The sequence below is a fragment of the Lissotriton helveticus genome, chromosome 3_1 (genome assembly GCF_964261635.1).
Source record: "Lissotriton helveticus chromosome 3_1, aLisHel1.1, whole genome shotgun sequence".
NCBI lineage: Eukaryota > Metazoa > Chordata > Amphibia > Caudata > Salamandridae > Lissotriton > Lissotriton helveticus.
The window spans coordinates 190,700,593-190,718,442 of NC_136061.1; the positions used below are offsets into that span (position 1 = coordinate 190,700,593).

At 45.9% G+C, this 17,850-nt stretch overlaps 2 protein-coding genes across 3 annotated transcripts in view; one reads left to right on the forward strand and one right to left on the reverse strand.

The window, feature by feature from the left end:
• FKBP6 (FKBP prolyl isomerase family member 6 (inactive)) overlaps positions 1-17,850 on the reverse strand; it is an 875,880-nt gene that overhangs the window by 619,588 nt on the left and 238,442 nt on the right. The gene's annotated exons all lie outside the window — the stretch shown is intronic.
• Positions 1-17,850, forward strand: part of TRIM50 (tripartite motif containing 50) — a 271,952-nt gene that overhangs the window by 42,802 nt on the left and 211,300 nt on the right. The window contains exon 2 of one of the 2 annotated variants that reach the window (XM_078679583.1): positions 14,164-14,304. The exons of the other annotated variant lie outside the window; for it this stretch is intronic. The gene's annotated coding sequence lies outside the window, so the exon portion shown is untranslated. The remainder of the gene's footprint in view (positions 1-14,163; positions 14,305-17,850) is intronic. 2 annotated transcript variants of the gene reach the window in all.

Consider the following 17,850-nt stretch of genomic DNA (forward strand, 5'->3'; position numbering starts at 1 on the left):
CGATATGTCCGCTGCGGCGCCGATGGCCTGATTAGAGACCAGCATCCCCTCCTTGACGATCTCCACAAAGTCCTCCTTGCGGTCTCGAGGGACGAGGTCTGCGAACTGCTCCATCGAGTCCCAAAGGGACCGGTCGTAACGTCCCAGCAAAGCCGAGTCACTGGCTGCCTTCATGGACGAGGCGGATGTCCCACACGCCTTGCGACCAGCAGAATCGATCCACCGGCTCTCCTTGTCCGGAGGCACCGTGGAAGCAGGGGAGGTGGCATGAAGCTTCCGAGCAGCAGTCACGATGACTGAATCCGGTACCGGGTCCTTCCTCAAGAAGGCTGGGTCTGAGTCCGGAGCCCTGTACTTTTTCAGTATCCTGGAAGGCACAGATTTCACCGTTGCCGGTGTCAGGAATAGCTGTTCGGCGGGCTCAAGGAGCCCCGGCACCAGAGGTAACAGGGGGCGAGACAAGTGCCTTTTGTGTAAAGTCTCAAATATTACCGAGGTAGAAGCCGTAGGTGCTTCAACCTCAATGCCCAACTTCGCCGCACCACGCAGGAGAACCTCCTGAAATGTGCTAATATCGTCTATCGGAGACACCCTAGTCTCCGGCGAATCGGACAGCGTGGGCGAGTAGGAACGGGTCCCAGACGGAGAACGCGACCTGGACCGACGTCTCTTGTGATGACGCCTGGATCGTGAGGAAGATCCACGGCCACTCCTCGATCTGTCCCGTCTCCCCGAGCGAGACCTCGACCTCTTGGGCCTCGGACGCTCCTTCGGCCTCCCAGGGTCAGGAGCTCTAGGCTTCTGAGGAGTCTTCTTCGGAGGCGTCGGGAACTTAGGCATCGACACCGCCCTCGGTGGAATCGGGGGTGGAGGAGCAACCGGACGCGGGTCCCGCGGAGCCGGTTTCGGAGGCGGGGTAGGGGCCTTCGGAGGAGGACCCTTCGGCATAGCAGGCCGCGGAGGAGGTGTAGATGGCTTCATCGGAGTATCCACCCCGGAATGCGCCGGTCCCGGCGAGCCACCATCTCTTCCAGAGCGTGGGGAGCCCCCCACAGTCCTGGGCCTGTCCTTAGGACCTCCAGACGCTGAAGACCGGTGTCCAGACGACGACCGATGTCCCCTCGACGTCGAACGGTCCTTCGGCGTCGACCGAATCACACTTCTCGACGTCGAACCGTGTCTCCGTCTCGACGTCGACCCCGACCAGATCGACGAGCCACGAAACCTCGACGACGGGCGATGGTGCTTTGACGGCGACCTCGACCTCTTCGCCGGCCTCGACGTCGACTTCCTGGATCGCTTCGACGGCGACCCTTTGGACCTTCTCGACGTCGACCTCTCCGACCTTCTCGACGTCGATCTCCTTGACCGTCTCGACGTCGGCCTTTTGGAATGCTTCGACGTCGACCTCTTCGGCGCCGGAGACGCCTTTCGTCTCGACGGCGACCTCGACGACGAGGATCCCCTCGACGACGATGTCCTCGACGGCGAACGGCGGTGTCGCCTCGACGGCGAGCGCCGACGCCGGGTCCTCCGATGTCGATCACTCGACGCCGACAGCGACGACGAGGATATCGACACCGGCTTCGACGGCGGCCGGAACACGTTCCTCGACGTCGACGGGCGACGTTTTCTCGACCCAGAGCCCTGGGGAGACTTGGAACTGGCCGTTGACCGTCCCCTCGACGTCGTGGTCAGCGCAACTGACCCAGACGGAGACCTTGGGCGAGGGCTGGTCTTCCTGCCCCTGGGGAGCCCCCCAGAGGCCTCAGCATGGGTAGAAGGAGCCCCTCCTGACCCACCTCGTGCCTTCAGCTTTCTCTCCTCAAGTCCCTGAAGCCTGATCTTCTTCCTCTCCTTCAGGGTCCTTCCAGAGAAGCTTCTGCAGATCCTACACTCCTCAGGAACGTGGGAAGAGGGAAGGCAGAGAATACAGACCTCATGGGAGTCTGTCCTGGCCTTCTTTCTTGAGCACTCAGGGCATTTGTCGAATAATGCAGGCATTATGGACAAAAAAGAGTGCAGAAACACAGAAAGAAAGTCACCAAAGTACTTTAAAAGCACCAAAAATCGAAATCAGTGTAAAACACTAACAAAAACCCTTGAAAAGGGAGAGCTCAATGCTCCAGGGTCCTGCTTGCAGGAGCCGGAAAAAAGAACTGAGGCTAAGTTGGACCTGCTATGCATTCTGGGATACTGAGAGAAGGTTCTGGAAGGTTCTCTTAAAGGCACAGTATCCTAATTAAGCCACATAATGGCAGCCTATGGGGCTTGTCTGTCCAGGTTCTTCTCTCTATCATTCCTGAGGGATTTTGCTGTTAAGCAAGGGAAATCTGTACAGGCTTTGCTGTTTTGTGGATTTTATGGTGGAAATTTCTAGTTGAAGTACTGGACAGTGTAGCCTTTTGGCTGCATTATCTGTCTTTAAATTCTCTCTTAAGTGTCTATGCATTTTCTGCATTTTTTGACACTTTAAGAGATTATTTTTGATTGCTCCGGGGTCCACGCACATGGGCGGGACTATTCACTAGATTATGACTATACACAGAGATCCCCTACTACAGAAATAAGTATACATAAGACACAATGATTGTGTGAGTGACTGTATGGATAACTGTATACTTGTAATAATGATTTTATAATTCACTAAGTATGACTTACTATCTAAATGAATAGAAGAAGTGGTGTTTGTATAAGTGTTTTGCTAAGTAAATATGTAAGTATTATCCATTGTTTGCATTAGTGAGTAGGATGACTTCATATGTGAATAGGGTGCGTGCTGTTGTTTATGTCGATATAGATGTATAAGTATTTTTGATAGTGTTCTATTGTTCATTGCCAGCATGTATGAGTGAATCCATAGGTAAGTGATTAGATGTGTGTATACATCTATGAATCACTGAGTGGATTTTTAGATACTTGTATTGCTTTGACAATGGATTTAAATATGATACTCTGTATTTTACAAAGAGTGATGAAAAATTGTAATAGTGTATGAAAAGGTGTATGTAATTGTCACGTGGATGATGTCATCAGTGATGTCATCAGTGATGTCATTTGAGATGTCATCAGTGATGTCACTGACCATGTCATGAATGATCTAATATGTGACATCATCAGCAGTGGATTGGGGGTGCGCGAAATATAGTTAGTACAACTAACTATATAGGAGAAATGTCAATGGTTTTGTATGAGTAAAATGTCCAGCTAACTATAACACCACTAAAACTTATAGTTTTTTGAGTGAATTTCAAAGGTTTTTTAAAAGCTAATTCCTAACTATATAAGGCCTGAAACCTATGGTTTTTTCAGTGAATTTCAAAGGTTTTTTAAATGCTAATTCCTAACTATATAAGGCCTGAAACCTATGGTTTTTTCAGTGAATTTGCAAGGTTTTTTTAAATGCTAATTCCTAACTGTATAAGGCCTGAAACCTATCGTTTTTAAAGTGAATTTCAAAGGTTTTTTAAATGCTAATTCCTAACTATATAAGGCCTGAAACCTATGGTTTTTTCATTGAATTCGCAAGGTTTTTTAAATGCTAATTCTAATAGCGGATAACGTTTTTATATATTAAAACGTTTTTTAAATCTCAAATGCCTGCTTTGCTAACAGTGTTTTTAAGCACAGGCTCTTTTGTCTCTGGTGGCCATCTTGGGAGACTGCATATCAGAATTTTTTTAATGAAATATATGAGGATTTGAGAAGTCACTCAAAATGTGCCCTAATTTTTCTTTCTTTGGCACTAATCATAATTTCTATGACAAAGTGAACACCCTCATTTTGTTCCTTTGCAAATTAAATGTTTTAAGTGTTAACACTTTATTCCAATCAAGATGACTTCAGGTGTGCCATACTTTTGTCATAAGTAAGACTGTTAGCGCTCTAGTTGTTCTTTAGAACACTCTGGGACATTCTGTCATTGGGCTATAGTTGGGCTACATCTGGCTGATATTTGGGCTACATTTGTTTTTTTTTGTCTCTGGTGGCCATCTTTGGGCTACATTGGGCTACATTTGGGCTCTAACATATATATAGCCCAATGTAGCCCAATATATATTTTTTCAAAGTTAATTTTCGTAAAAACCACTGGAGCACTTATCTTGAGACAGAGCAAAGGCACATCGGGCTACCAGTCCCTACAATTTTGCCAAGTTTGGTGGAAAACCATTCAGCCGTTCGGGCTAAAAGTGAGTCCAACCGCCCTATGGAAATTAACATGGGGAAAACATGTTTTGGGACCCCCCTTTTATCTCGGCCCCCTCTTGACGAATCCCCCCCAAACTTTCAGGGAAGGACCGGAGCGCCGCGAGGCAAAGTTAAGGAACATTTCAGGAAGATTCCTCAACCGGCGCCAAAGTTATTCCCAATAGAATGTTGCGATTTCCCTATGGAAAACAATCCTAACTATATATACCTACTGGCTATCGCCAGTAGGTAATATATATATGAACACACCGTTACCAATGTAGCTTGCCTTCGATCCAAGGTAAACAACAACACTGGAGCCGTGGCCTCTATTTTCAGTGCGGATTTATTTAGACACAATGTCCGACGCGTTTCGTAGTATAACACACTCATTCTTCACGGGCAAGAGACTGTGTTTCAATGACAACTAATAAAGTTCAAATCACGTGATTCAGACATAAAAGACATACTTCAACATTTGAAATTTGTAAGTTATTTCATCTCAATAAAGTTATAGCAACTGAAGAAAACATTCATATAACCTTAATTATATAATTAAGTTATATGTAAGGACTTTCAGTCCCATAATGCCCAAAAAAACTAATGCATTAAAAAAAAGAATTTAATTTAAAAAGGGAAAGCGGTTCGCGGCATACGGAGCAGGAGGAGGGGGAAGGCTCCATATGTGGAAACCATGTTTTGCAGAACTGTGTTCCGAGTCATCAGCAGCCCACGTGGGTTATATGTAAGGACTTCCAGTCCCATAATGCCTGAACTTACCCTTTTTGAGTTTGAGAAATAAAAGAGGGGAAGAAACTGGATATAGAGTGCGTGGTGATTGGTTTACAACTTACCTTTGAAAAAGGGCATGTCCCGAAATGCGTCAGGTGGCGTGGTTGCCGCAAGACCTTCCGTGAGCTGAGTGTGCCTCCTGTGAGTGCTTTTCAATCGAGGGCATCCTTTTCTTTCCATTAATACGGCCACGTCCAGGTCGTGAGAGGCACCGCCTTGTGATGTGGATCCGCCGCTGTTGGAGACGATAGCGGCACACGGAGCAGGAGGAGGGGGAAGGCTCCATATGTGGAAACCATGTTTTGCAGAACTGTGGTGTTCCGAGTCACCAGCAGCCCACGTGAGTTCTATGTAAGGACCTCCAGTCCCATAATGCCTAAACTTACTCTTTTTGAGTTTGAGAAATAAAAGAGGGGAAGAAACTGGATATCGAGTGCTTGGTGATTGGTTTACAACTTACCTTTGAAAAAGGGCGTGTCCCGAAATGCGTCAGGTGGCGTGGTTGCCGCAAGACCTTCCCTGAGCTGAGTGTGCCTCCTGTGAGTGCTTTTCAATCGAGGGCATCCTTTTCTTTATATATATATATATATATATATATATACATATATATATATATATATGAGGAAGGTGTGCAGCTGAAAACCCGGTTACGCTACCGGAATAACAAACAAAGAGGACCAGCGTAGAAGGTAGAGCGGGTAAGCAGCAGCGCGCCTTGGTGTGCAGTCTCTTGTCCCTAGATTGCCCTGAAAATTCAAGAAGGAGAGAAGGGAAACATGAAGTGCATCCGTTCTTCTGACCTGTTCTCCCTCCCAATGCGTCACGCTGCCACTGTGCCCAGCCAGAGTTCACGTGAGCAAACGGCACGAGACGTGCGGCGAGTCAAAGGAGCAGAAGTGCAAGGAGTGCACTGTTGACAATCACATGTAAAAATCATGGCAGATGAGTTTATGAAAGGGTGTGAGGAGTCCACCAGGGCTATTTTCAACAACTCATCACCGAGCACACAGCCATCCGGTAGTGGGGTTACAGAAAAGAACCATTTAACACTAAGGCAGAGAGTAAATACTTTGGAACGTCTGAGAGAAAAAGAGACGAGCAGATGGTGGGAGGCAACCTCACTTCATAACTACCTGGATGTCAATTGCATTCCAAGAGGTCTCCGCTTTTTTATCACCCCCATGCTATCTGTACCAAAACCACAAGTGTTAAAAGACTGGGTCGACAACACCACAGCCTGTTCCAAAATAAAGCTGAAAATACTAATTGCCAATCCCTGGGATGAGCACAAGAGCATACTGGAACAGATCCATGACTTAATGGAGGACCTGGGGAAGGAAACAGATAAAAACAGATAAAAACAACTGAAAAAATGATAAAAGCTGTGGATGAAAGATGAAGGCTTTTGAAAAAGACATCATAGCCAGAAAACAGCCTAAATTTGCAGTGATAAGAGAGATTAGGCGACTGGGCATTTCCTGACTTTCGCCAAAAAATACGACAAAATGAGAGCTGAGACCACAAAGAATCAGACACTGAGCATACTGGCAACGACCAAAAGAGACTCTGTGACAGATCTGAGTTCGGATGCAGAACCGATAGACAGTAGTGCCTCAATGAACACTGAACAACAGTCTTTTTCTCAGGAACTGAGCCTCCTGCAGAAGGAAAGAGAACACTCCAACAGAGGAAAACCGAGATTAAAAGCGCAAGAAAACGCAGAAAAAAACGCAAGCGGAACCTCAGTCTCAGAAAATCAAAGAACAACTGGCATGGGAACAAGAGGCCAGAAGACCAAGAAACAATGATGGAAGACACCGCACCTAAATTAACGGTAATGATTCTGAATGAAAAGATTCTAACTAATGATGAAATAAGTGTGCTAGAGTTGGGGTTGTCTTTTTGTCCTGATGTGGGGTTTGATTATGCGCAAGCTCAAATTGACTGTACAAATTTGAAAGAAAGTTAAAATTGTACAAAATACATGCGACCAGAAAAAAACAAAGTGAGACAACACCCAGGATCATAGGGGAGGTGGACATAGGCCTAGCAATTGAGGATATTCCTACCCTACCCACCATCACCACACAAGATGAAGCCATGAGTGCCCCGCTTGACCCTTTTAATCCCGCACACACTGGTGAAATATCAGACCTAATGGGAATAGATGTTACTGAAACCACTTCTACAGAATTCAGACACAAATCCAAACATGTCCCCATCACAGTCAAAGATAATATTGATATCTTTAGTGATTTAGTGGCTCAAGATTTTCTGGAGCTACTAAAAAAGAACACCAAAAGGGGTAACATGACTAAAACCCAGTGGGAGGCGGTCTCCAAACTACAAAAAGACTGGGATCTTGCCATCAAGCCATCAGATAAAGATGTCAATGTGGTTCTTATGACTAGGACCATGTATACCAGAGAAGCGTATCACCAACTGAATGACATAACCTGTTATGGAAAGGTCAACAGAAAATATCTTGTAGACCTGAAAAACATGTATATAGGCAAGCTTCAAACATGGCAGGACAAGGGCCTACTCAAGTGGGATGAAGTACGCTTCCTCAAAAATGACACACCCACCACACCAACTCTATAACTTCTCCCTAAGTTCCACTAAAATGATACCAACCCACTGGGCAGACCCATTGTATCGTCCAAAAATAGCCTCCTGGAAAATACCAGCAGATATGTTGACCATTTTCTCCTCCCCTATGTGAAAAACCCGTCATCCTATCTCAGGGACACCACACATTTCTTGCAAACGATTAGGCATGTTAACATGGAAAATGACCAATGGCTAGTAAGTCTCGATGTGGAGTCGTTATACACGAGCATCAGGCATGATGACGGCATCAAGGCGTGTTAGTTTTTCCTGAAACAGCGTAGAGCAGAATTCCTAGAACATACTCTCATGGTCTTAGACATGTTAAAAATATGCTTGAAGGAGAATGTTTTCATTTTTGAAAAGGAACACTACAAACAGTTACACAGGACTACTATGGGCACCTGCTTCACTCCCAGTTATGCCAATCTAATGGTGGACTGGTGGGAGAATCAGGTGCTCTGGAACGACTACACTGAACATTGGATATTCAGTGTATCCACATGGCTCAGGCATATTGACGACATTTTCTTTGTGTGGAAGGTGTGTGAAGTGGAACTCAATCAGTTCATAGACTGTTTAAACATTAACAATGTGAACCTCAGATTTACCAGACACTACAGTCAGGAATCGATGGACTTTCTAGACTTAAAACTAAGTGTAGACAGGGGGAAGATTGTCACAAATCTATTCAGAAAGAAAACAGCAGGGAATTCCATCCTTCATGCCGCAAGCTCTCACTCTCCGAGCTTTAGGTGGGGAATTCCGTACAGTGAATTCCTCAGGGACAAACAGAACTGCAGTACCCCTACCACATATGAAAACACCAAACTAAATATGATGTCTAGAGTCAAAGAAAGAGGATACCCTAGAAAAGCCATTACACAAGCAGAAAAACGAGTCAAAAGTCAATCAAGGGAGGAAATCGTGAACAAAACTCCAGAGCAGAGGCCCCTTAGAACTGATAAATACAGTGAAGTCAGATTCATTCTCCAAATACTGCAACCAATCTAATGAGATAAGAAATATCCTCATAAACAATGGGATACTCTTAGGAAAGATCCCATTCTGAGAAATGAAATAAACCCGACTTCTTCTGTGACGTATATGAGAAGCCCATCCCTGAGGGACATGCTGGTTCACAACCATCTCCATCCAAAGGAGGGTAGCTGGCTGAAACAAACCACAATGTGGAAAATGTATAGCCTACAAAAACAACAGTAATGTATCTGAGGTTACCCTAGAAAGAACTAAGACCAAATGGAAAATACCTAAGTTCATCTCATATGGAACTGAGTTTGTTGTGTATGCCATAGTTTGCCCTTGTAATTTCTGGTACATTGGGTCAACCACATTTACTGTAAAAAAGCACATCCTAGAACATTGACAGGCAATCACCAATCATTACCAGAGCTGTAGCACTGCCAGACATTTTGCCAGGGAACACGGGTCGGAGAGCCAAATATTTTGGATTAGACACTATCGCACCGAACCCAATTATTATTATTATAATTCATTTTATTGAGCGCACAGCTACCCAGAGGGTTTCCCGCCGCTGACCAGAGAACAGGGGTATGACCATTAACAACTAGTTTACTGGTTAAATAACCACGACTTCAGTTCCCTGCGGAACCTAAGATAGTTGGGCTCAGTTCGAAGAGCAAGAGGAAGGGAGTTCCAGAGGGAAGGACCCAGAAAAGAAAAAGAACGCCCACCCATTCTTGCTCGCTTAATCCTAGGGATCAGGAGCTTGAACTGGGTGGATGATCTGAGAGTCCGGGAGGGGACATAAGAACTAATGAAGGATTTAAGATATTGTGGGGCTTTGCCAGCGATAATTCTGTGTATAAAACACAGGGCCTTAAATTTAACCCGACTCTCGATACGAAGCCAATGAAGGCTGCGTAGGAAAGGGGAAATGGATGACCTATAAGGGAGTTTACCAAGCAGGCGAGCAGCCATGTTTTGAACTGTCTGGAGTTTCCGGACAATCTCCCTACCAGCACCCAGGAAAAGAACATTACCATAGTCCAGGCGAGATGTAATTAGCGCCTGGACTACAGTTCTCTGGGTGTCATGGGGGAGCATCCAGATGATTTTCTCAGCCACTTGAGAATGGTAGTACAGGTGGCACAGACCTTCACTACATGGTCCCTCATTGATAGTTGGTCATCAAAGATGATGCCCAAGTTTCGAGCCGTTCTAGAGGGCAAGGGAAGTATGCCCATTTGATTGGGCCAGTGCGAGGGTCCCCAAAGATCATGATTGTTTCCGAACAAAAGAAGCTCCGTCTTCCCTCCATTCAGTTTTAATTTATTGTCATACATCCAGGCAGATATGTTACTAAGCCCAAGACGCAGAGAAGAGGGGCATGAAGAGTGACTGGTGGATAGTGAGAAAATCAGCTGGGTATCATCAGCATACGAGTAAATGGAGAGCCCCGCTTGCTCCGCAATTGCAGCCAAAGGTCTCACGTACAGATTGAAGAGCAGGGGGCTCAAGATGGAACCCTGTGGAACCCCGTATGCTGATGTATGGATCTTAGATGATGATGAAGATGAAAAGACTTGAAACGTCCTGTTGCTCAGGAAACTAATAAGCCAATCTAAGGCAAGATGGGTAATGCCGATAGATCTGAGGGTGTTAATGAGGATAGAATGGGGAACCGTATCAAATGCGGCACTTAAATCCAACAGGATAAGTGCCACGGTTTCCCCTCTATCCACCAGATGCCTAATAGTTTCCGAGACTCCCAGAAGTGTGGATTCCGTGGAGAAACCAGAACGAAAACCCGATTGAGAAGGATGTAAAATAGAGTGGGTTTTGATGTAGCTGGTAAGTTGTTGGTTAATATGCTTCTCCAAGACTTTGGAAAACACAGAAAGGAGGGAGATGGGGCAAAAATTAGCCAAGTTGTTCGGATCAGCATTGACTTTCTTAAGCAGTGGCACAACCATGGCATGTTTCCATGACTGGGGGACCTTAGCCTCTTTAAGTGAGATGTTCAATAACTCCAGAATAAGATTAAGTGAGGAGGGATTAAGAGTGAGCAAGACTTGAGGGGGAATAGGATCAAGAGGGGAACCAGATTTGATGGTACTAATAATATTACGTAAAGTAAGTGAGGTCAAAGGGGTCCAGACAGTAATTCCGGAATCTAATGTACAGGAGTCAGATTCAGGAGACTGGACGTAAGATGGTAAAACAGAGGCAGTTGAAATAGCAGAGGGAATGGGGCCAAAATCCAGATAGATGTTTTCAATTTTTGAAATAAAGAAATCGGCCAAGGCATCACATTTAGCCTCATCCAAGCAGAGAGCTTTGGGTTGCTTCTTGGCGCCCGAGAGTTCTTGAACCACCTTAAACAAAGCTTTGGGGCGGTTTTGAGCGTTAAGAATAGAGAGATTGGCATGATCTTTTCTAGCATTTTTGCATAAGGCATGATAGCTGGATAATGCAGCTTTATATTCTAGTTGATATGAGGGTCATAATTCAGACGCCACTTCCGCTCAAGATGTTTACAACCCGATTTGGCCTTTTTTAATTGGTCATTAAACCAAGGTGCCGGGGGGTGGTGTAGGTTAAATTTCTGCTTACGAAGAGGGAGGCAAGAGTTGACAGCAGAAATAAGCCAGTTATTAATGGTTTCTGATTGTTCAAGACAGCTAAACTCAGGAAATGGTGTCGAGATCCTAAGGGCCGCATTCAGTTTATTCGTATCTAAGTTCTTCCAGTTTCTGGTCAATTTAGGTACAGTTATATCAACTGGAGGAGTACGACCTGATTCAATAGTAATGGAAAACTCAACAAGAAAGTGGTCAGACCAGGGAACAGGGAGGGCTGGCTTACACTCAATAGCCACCAGATTGGATAGAACAGGATCAAGTAAATTGCCTGCTTTGTGAGTAGGGCCGGAGTTATGCAGGCTAACGTTCAGGGCGGCTAAATCAGCTAGCAGGGCAGTACTGCTGGGACAAGTAGTGTCGTTCAAATGAATGTTAAGATCTCCGACAAGTATAAAGTTCGCAGAATTGAGAAGTAAAGGAGCGATATGCTCAGCAAGTAATGATGCCCATAAGCCAGCAGAGCTCGGGGGACGATAAATGAGAGCACCAGACAGCGTGAAATTGGCAGAAAGGGATATCTTAAACGACCCAGCTTCACAGTTAGGAATGTTCAGATCCTCCCAATTACAAGAATAGCATTCTTTAAAAATAATCGCAATCCCACCACCCTCCCTATTTACTCTATTCCTGGCAACATAAGTGTAATTGTCTGGAAGAGCTGCGGCAATGTCAGGGCCCGAATGGTCACTCAGCCACGTCTCCCTCAAAAACAGAGCGTCTGGCTGAGATGAAACCAAGCGATCAAAAACATTTCTAGAGTGTTTGGGAAGGGATCAGCAGTTTGTGGTGATAAAGCTCATCGTGTTAAAATGTGGAATCTGGATAATTTTTCGTGTGAAAGTAAAAGACGAAATATCCAGCAAAGAGGGACATGCTGAGAGACTAAAAGAGCATCCAGAGCAAGAACTGGGGGATAGGTGAGCATCCATGGGAATGGCGCACGGACATTGGGAATAATTAAGAGCCATAAGTGTATCCTTAGAATAAGTTATGAAGGGGGCAATAGTCTTAGTAGCCGGGGGTATAGCCCCTGGCCGCGTACTGTCGCGGACGGGCGCAGACGGGCTAAACTCTGGCGCAACTCCAGCGCGCCTACGTCGCGCCCGCTGCGCTCGTCCGCTGCGCTGACACATGTTGTCCGTTTAAGTAGGGAAGGATCTCGGGGGGTGTGGCGATGATGTCACTCGCCTGACCAACCCAATCCAAGATGGCGCCCACGACCGCTGTGAGCCCGCCGAGACGATCAGCACCCAGCCGGCCGCCGGGGCTCTCTGAAAAGGAATGCAGGTTAGTGTCCTGTCAACTTTGAGGTACAGTAAAGTTAGTGAAGAAAAAAATATTCCCAAAGGTTAAAACGCGCCTCTGCTATCAGATCAGCAAAGCGCAATGTAAAACTATCCAAAAGCTAGTTGAAGGTAATAGCATCCGCTCTCCAGCTACAGGCATGGACCCACTGCCACCGGGTCACCCGCCTGCTATCACAGGAAAACGGGGAGGGACACTCCTAAGTAGGGAAGGATCTCGGGGGGTGTGGCGATGATGTCACTCGCCTGACCAACCCAACCCAAGATGGCGCCCACGACCACTGTGAGCCCGCCGAGACGATCAGCACCCAGCCGGCCGCCGGGGCTCTCTGAAAAGGAATGCAGGTTAGTGTCCTGTCAACTTTGAGGTACAGTAAAGTTAGTGAAGAAAAAAATATTCCCAAAGGTTAAAACGCGCCTCTGCTATCAGATCAGCAAAGCGCAATGTAAAACTATCCAAAAGCTAGTTGAAGGTAATAGCATCCGCTCTCCAGCTACAGGCATGGACCTACTGCCACCGGGTCACCCGCCTGCTATCACAGGCAAACGGGGAGGGACACTCCTAAGTAGGGAAGGATCTCGGGGGGTGTGGCGATGATGTCACTCGCCTGACCAACCCAACCCAAGATGGCGCCCACGACAGCTGTGAGCCCGCCGAGACGATCAGCACCCAACCGGCCGCCGGGGCTCTCTGAAAAGGAATGCAGGTTAGTGTCCTGTCAACTTTGAGGTACAGTAAAGTTAGTGAAGAAAAAAATATTCCCAAAGGTTAAAACGCGCCTCTGCTATCAGATCAGCAAAGCGCAATGTAAAACTATCCAAAAGCTAGTTGAAGGTAATAGCATCCGCTCTCCAGCTACAGGCATGGACCCACTGCCACCGGGTCACCCGCCTGCTATCACAGAAAAACGGGGAGGGACACTCCTAAGTAGGGAAGGATCTCGGGGGGTGTGGCGATGATGTCACTCGCCTGACCAACCCAACCCAAGATGGCGCCCACGACCGCTGTGAGCCCGCCGAGACGATCAGCACCCAGCCGGCCACCGGGGCTCTCTGAAAAGGAATGCAGGTTAGTGTCCTGTCAACTTTGAGGTACAGTAAAGTTAGTGAAGAAAAAAATATTCCCAAAGGTTAAAACGCGCCTCTGCTATCAGATCAGCAAAGCGCAATGTAAAACTATCCAAAAGCTAGTTGTAGGTAATAGCATCCGCTCTCCAGCTACAGGCATGGACCCACTGCCACCGGGTCACCCAACCCAAGAGGAGGTAATCGCATTGCGCCCCTCCGCAAACTAGAGTCACGTCTGATCCTCTTAGCAAGGACCAAGTACCCAGATGGCCTCAACCAGAACGAGGAATTGTATTCCCATTTGTAGGATGTACACTGCTAGTTTAGATCATAGCCTTAGCTGTATACTCACGCCCTACCCTCGCCTCCCTTTGGTTCATTTTGTTTAGTTGCACCCATTTCTTTTTTCATACATGTGTTATTATATTAGATAGACAGACCCATAGCTCAAATGATTACAACGTATGTAAAGTCTCTTTAACTTTATGTTTTTTTTAATGTAACAGCTAAAACATGAATACTGTTCAGTATGTGATATGATGATGTTAATCATTACAACTTTGTCACATTTGCAGAACTAGAGCTGTGAATCACCCTGAAACAGCACTTTGGCAATCATGTAAGAGCACCGGAGTATGGCAGACCTTCCATCCAGCTCCTAGTCACTTCACGTACTCACCTGGGTACTACACCTGTATTGCAGCGAATTGTTGGAGGTAAAACATAGCCACTAGATATTCCTCTAGTCACCACAACTTGAAAATAGGGCACTAGTCCCTTCACTATGCCAAAAATGAGCAGTCCCATTGTGTTATATTGTAACAATATTGAATGGATTTACCATACATGTTACAACTTTGAGACTTTTCAAAACAGTTGAAATGCTACAAATGTATCAACATTCAAACAGCTGCGTCTGTTCTTACTGTGCACTTTTTCACATCATTTTTTATATGTGCTTTAAACATTTCTTTTATGTTCATGAAACAATCATCTGCACGTACCTTTAAAATGAACCGAATGTAGGCGATGGTCATGTGACCAAGACCACGGATGTGGTCGAAACGTGTCGTCCTTGTCTGTCATGAGAAAAATAAACTGCTTTGACCGACCGAGTGGGCTCACCTGGATTCTTTTCCTCAAGATCCTTTTGCTGGCGAGATATATATATATATATCTCGCCAGCAAAAGGATCTTGAGGAAATATATATATCCTCATATCCTCTATAGAAAATCTACATCAGGAAACTTGGTACTGAATGCTAAAAGTTTCCATCCCCACCATACAATAGCCAGTATTCCATATGGCGAATTTTTGCGCACTCATAGAGCATGCAGTACTGAAGCAACCCGTGATAAACCTCCTTCCTCCCCTACGGGGAGGAAGGAGGGGCGAACTACATAGACCATCACACCTCATTGTTACCAACGGTTGCGGCGCCCACCAGGGGGCCTCCACCCCTTCCAGTCACCTTGTGATGCCCACCGTGGGATTTAAAAGGCACGCAATGAGTCACAGATGCTGCACGCCTCTCCACCCAGTTGATGCAACCAGCCCCCATGAGAAAGGTCTGCAAACACAGACCGAAATGCATTGGGAAAAATGAAGGCTGAAAGAATGCAAACGGAATAAAAGCTTTTCGAATTCACCCCCAGTTGTGCGACTCACCTTCTTTCTTAGAAAGAACTTTGTTGTGATATAAAGCGGCCGGTCCTGCCGCAGAGGACGCACCGCCAAAGAAAGGAGCTTCCCACACCTACCCACCACGGGACCACAACTTTCGCCTGCGAAAGCAAATCCAGGGCAGAGGAAGCCGCCAGGGACCGGACCTTGGATTGGCCATTTATACCTCGAAAACAGGTCATTGAGGTGAGGGTGTTTTGCGAGAAGGAACTTGGTTTCAATATCGCTCCCCTACGGGGAGGAAGGAGGGGCGAACTACATAGACCATCACACCTCATTGTTACCACCGATTGCGGCGCCCACCAGGGGGCCTCCACCCCTTCCAGTCACCTTGTGACGCCCACCGTGGGATTTAAAAAGCACGCAATGAGTCACAGATGCTGCACGCCTCTCCACCCAGCCGATGCAACCAGCCCCCTTGAGAAAGGTCTGCCAACAGACCGAAATGCATTGGGAAAAATGAAGGCTGAAAGAATGCAAGCGGAATAAAAGCTTTTCAAATTCACCCCCAGTTGTGTGACTCACCTTCTTTCTTAGAAAGAACTTTGTTGTGATATATTTAAGGGGGGTTTAGTCATATTCATTTCTGTTGCTTTACCATGTAATATACGTAGAGTTTTAACTGATAACCCAGGTATCATCGGGTTGATATTAACTGGAGATAACTGTTCGGCTGGCCTGGTTACTTTTTATAACAGTATAAATGTATGCTCTGTTCTTAGTCAAATTCAGGTACTAAATAATTGTGTTCGCGCCCATATGAAAGAATGTCTCCATAACCTCTTGATTATGGGTGACTTTAATGTCCACCCATGTGGTGATCTCTTGCTGAAAAGTATCTCGGATGTGCATTGTGTACGTTCCCAGGGTCTACATATGGAACACACAGTTGAAGGGGAATTACTCAATGATCTACTGAATGGTTTAGATCTGACAATAGCTATGGAATTGAGGGACCCTACTAAGTGTTTTCTTACCCCAATTTTTAAAGGGCACGGACGGGGAACTTTCATTGACTATGTGCTACTCACATTGCCAATGCAGTCCTTTGTGGATTCCTTTTCTATTGAAAATAGTGTATTTAGTGACCACAACCCACTCATTTTTCAGCTGAAGGGCCCCTGGGTAGTCAAGGAAAAGCGGAACTCTGCTGTAGGTAGGCTTAGCACAACGGATGGTAGACACCGCATTAGATGGTCTATGATTGATACTGATGTCCTGTACAGAAAAATAATAGATACTTGTACAGACGAAATTTCGAGCTGGATTTCAGCTGAGACCGAACCAAATAGGGTCCTGGATGCTTTCCAAAATCTGTCGGATAAAGTATCTCAGCTGATGTTGGCCCCTGCAAAAAATACAGAAGTCATGGGACCAAGATGGTGTAACCAGGATTGTTCGAAAGCTGCACGCAATTTAAGGGTGGCTCTGGTAGCTAAACCCAAAGTAAAAATGACCGTTCAAGCGTGCAGGAAAGAATATAAATCAGTTATTGCCACACGAAAGGACTTTCTAAGAGAGGAGGCGTGGAATGAGATTCTTGACCCTGACATCTTAAAGTGCAGTTCCAGATTTTGGGCAGTGGTAAAAAAAACCCTTCCTGGTGCAGGATTCGGGTGATGGTCTGGAATGTTGCATAACGAAGGATGAGTGGGTAAATCATTTTAAAACACTATACGGTTGTACGTCAACGGAAAATTGTAATTCTCCTCCTTGCGATAGCGATAGTACTATCAGGTTTGAAAGAGGTGAGATTATGAAGGGCATAGCAGGATTGACAGCAGGGAAAGCGCCAGGCCCTGATGGGATCCCCCCTGACCTGTTTAGATCGGACCCCAGTTTTTGGTCACCCATATTGGAGGCGGTCTTTAATGCTGCTGTAATAGCCGGCTGTCCACAATCATGGGGGGTGTCCACTATTGTTCCGGTCTTTAAGAAGGGGGACAGGGGAAGCCCACTCTGTTATAGGCCAATTTCATTAATTGATTCTATGGTTAAAATAGTAGGCAGAATACTACTGCAGAGACTGTCGGACTGGGCGCAGGAAAACAACATCATGTCCATCGCGCAGTATGGGTTCTGCAGTGGACGTTCAACTATCACACAGTGCCTCAGTCTCTCCTTAATTTTAAGCAAGTATACTATAGCAAGGAGGGGGACAATCCACCTTGCCTTCATGGATTTGTCATCTGCTTTTGACTGTGTAAACAGAAGAAAGCTGTGGCAAACCACTAGGGCAAAGGGTGTTGATAATGGGATTGTCAATTTTCTTGTTGACCTACATAGTAATACCAGTGCTAATGTAAGGTATTCTAAGGATCTGGGGGTAATTTGCAATTTTGACATCACAAAGAATGTGCGCCAGGGCTGCATTTTAGCCCCCTTTCTTTTTAATTTTTATATTAACGATCTTGATAGCGACCTGCAGAATATCCAAGCCGACTGCCCAATAGTTGGAAGGCGGGGTATTCCAGTTCTTTTATATGCAGATGATGCGGTTTTAATTTCTAGAACTGAGAGGGGACTCCAAGCTCTACTCAATGCTTTTAAACTGTTTATGTCAGACAGAGATTTATTG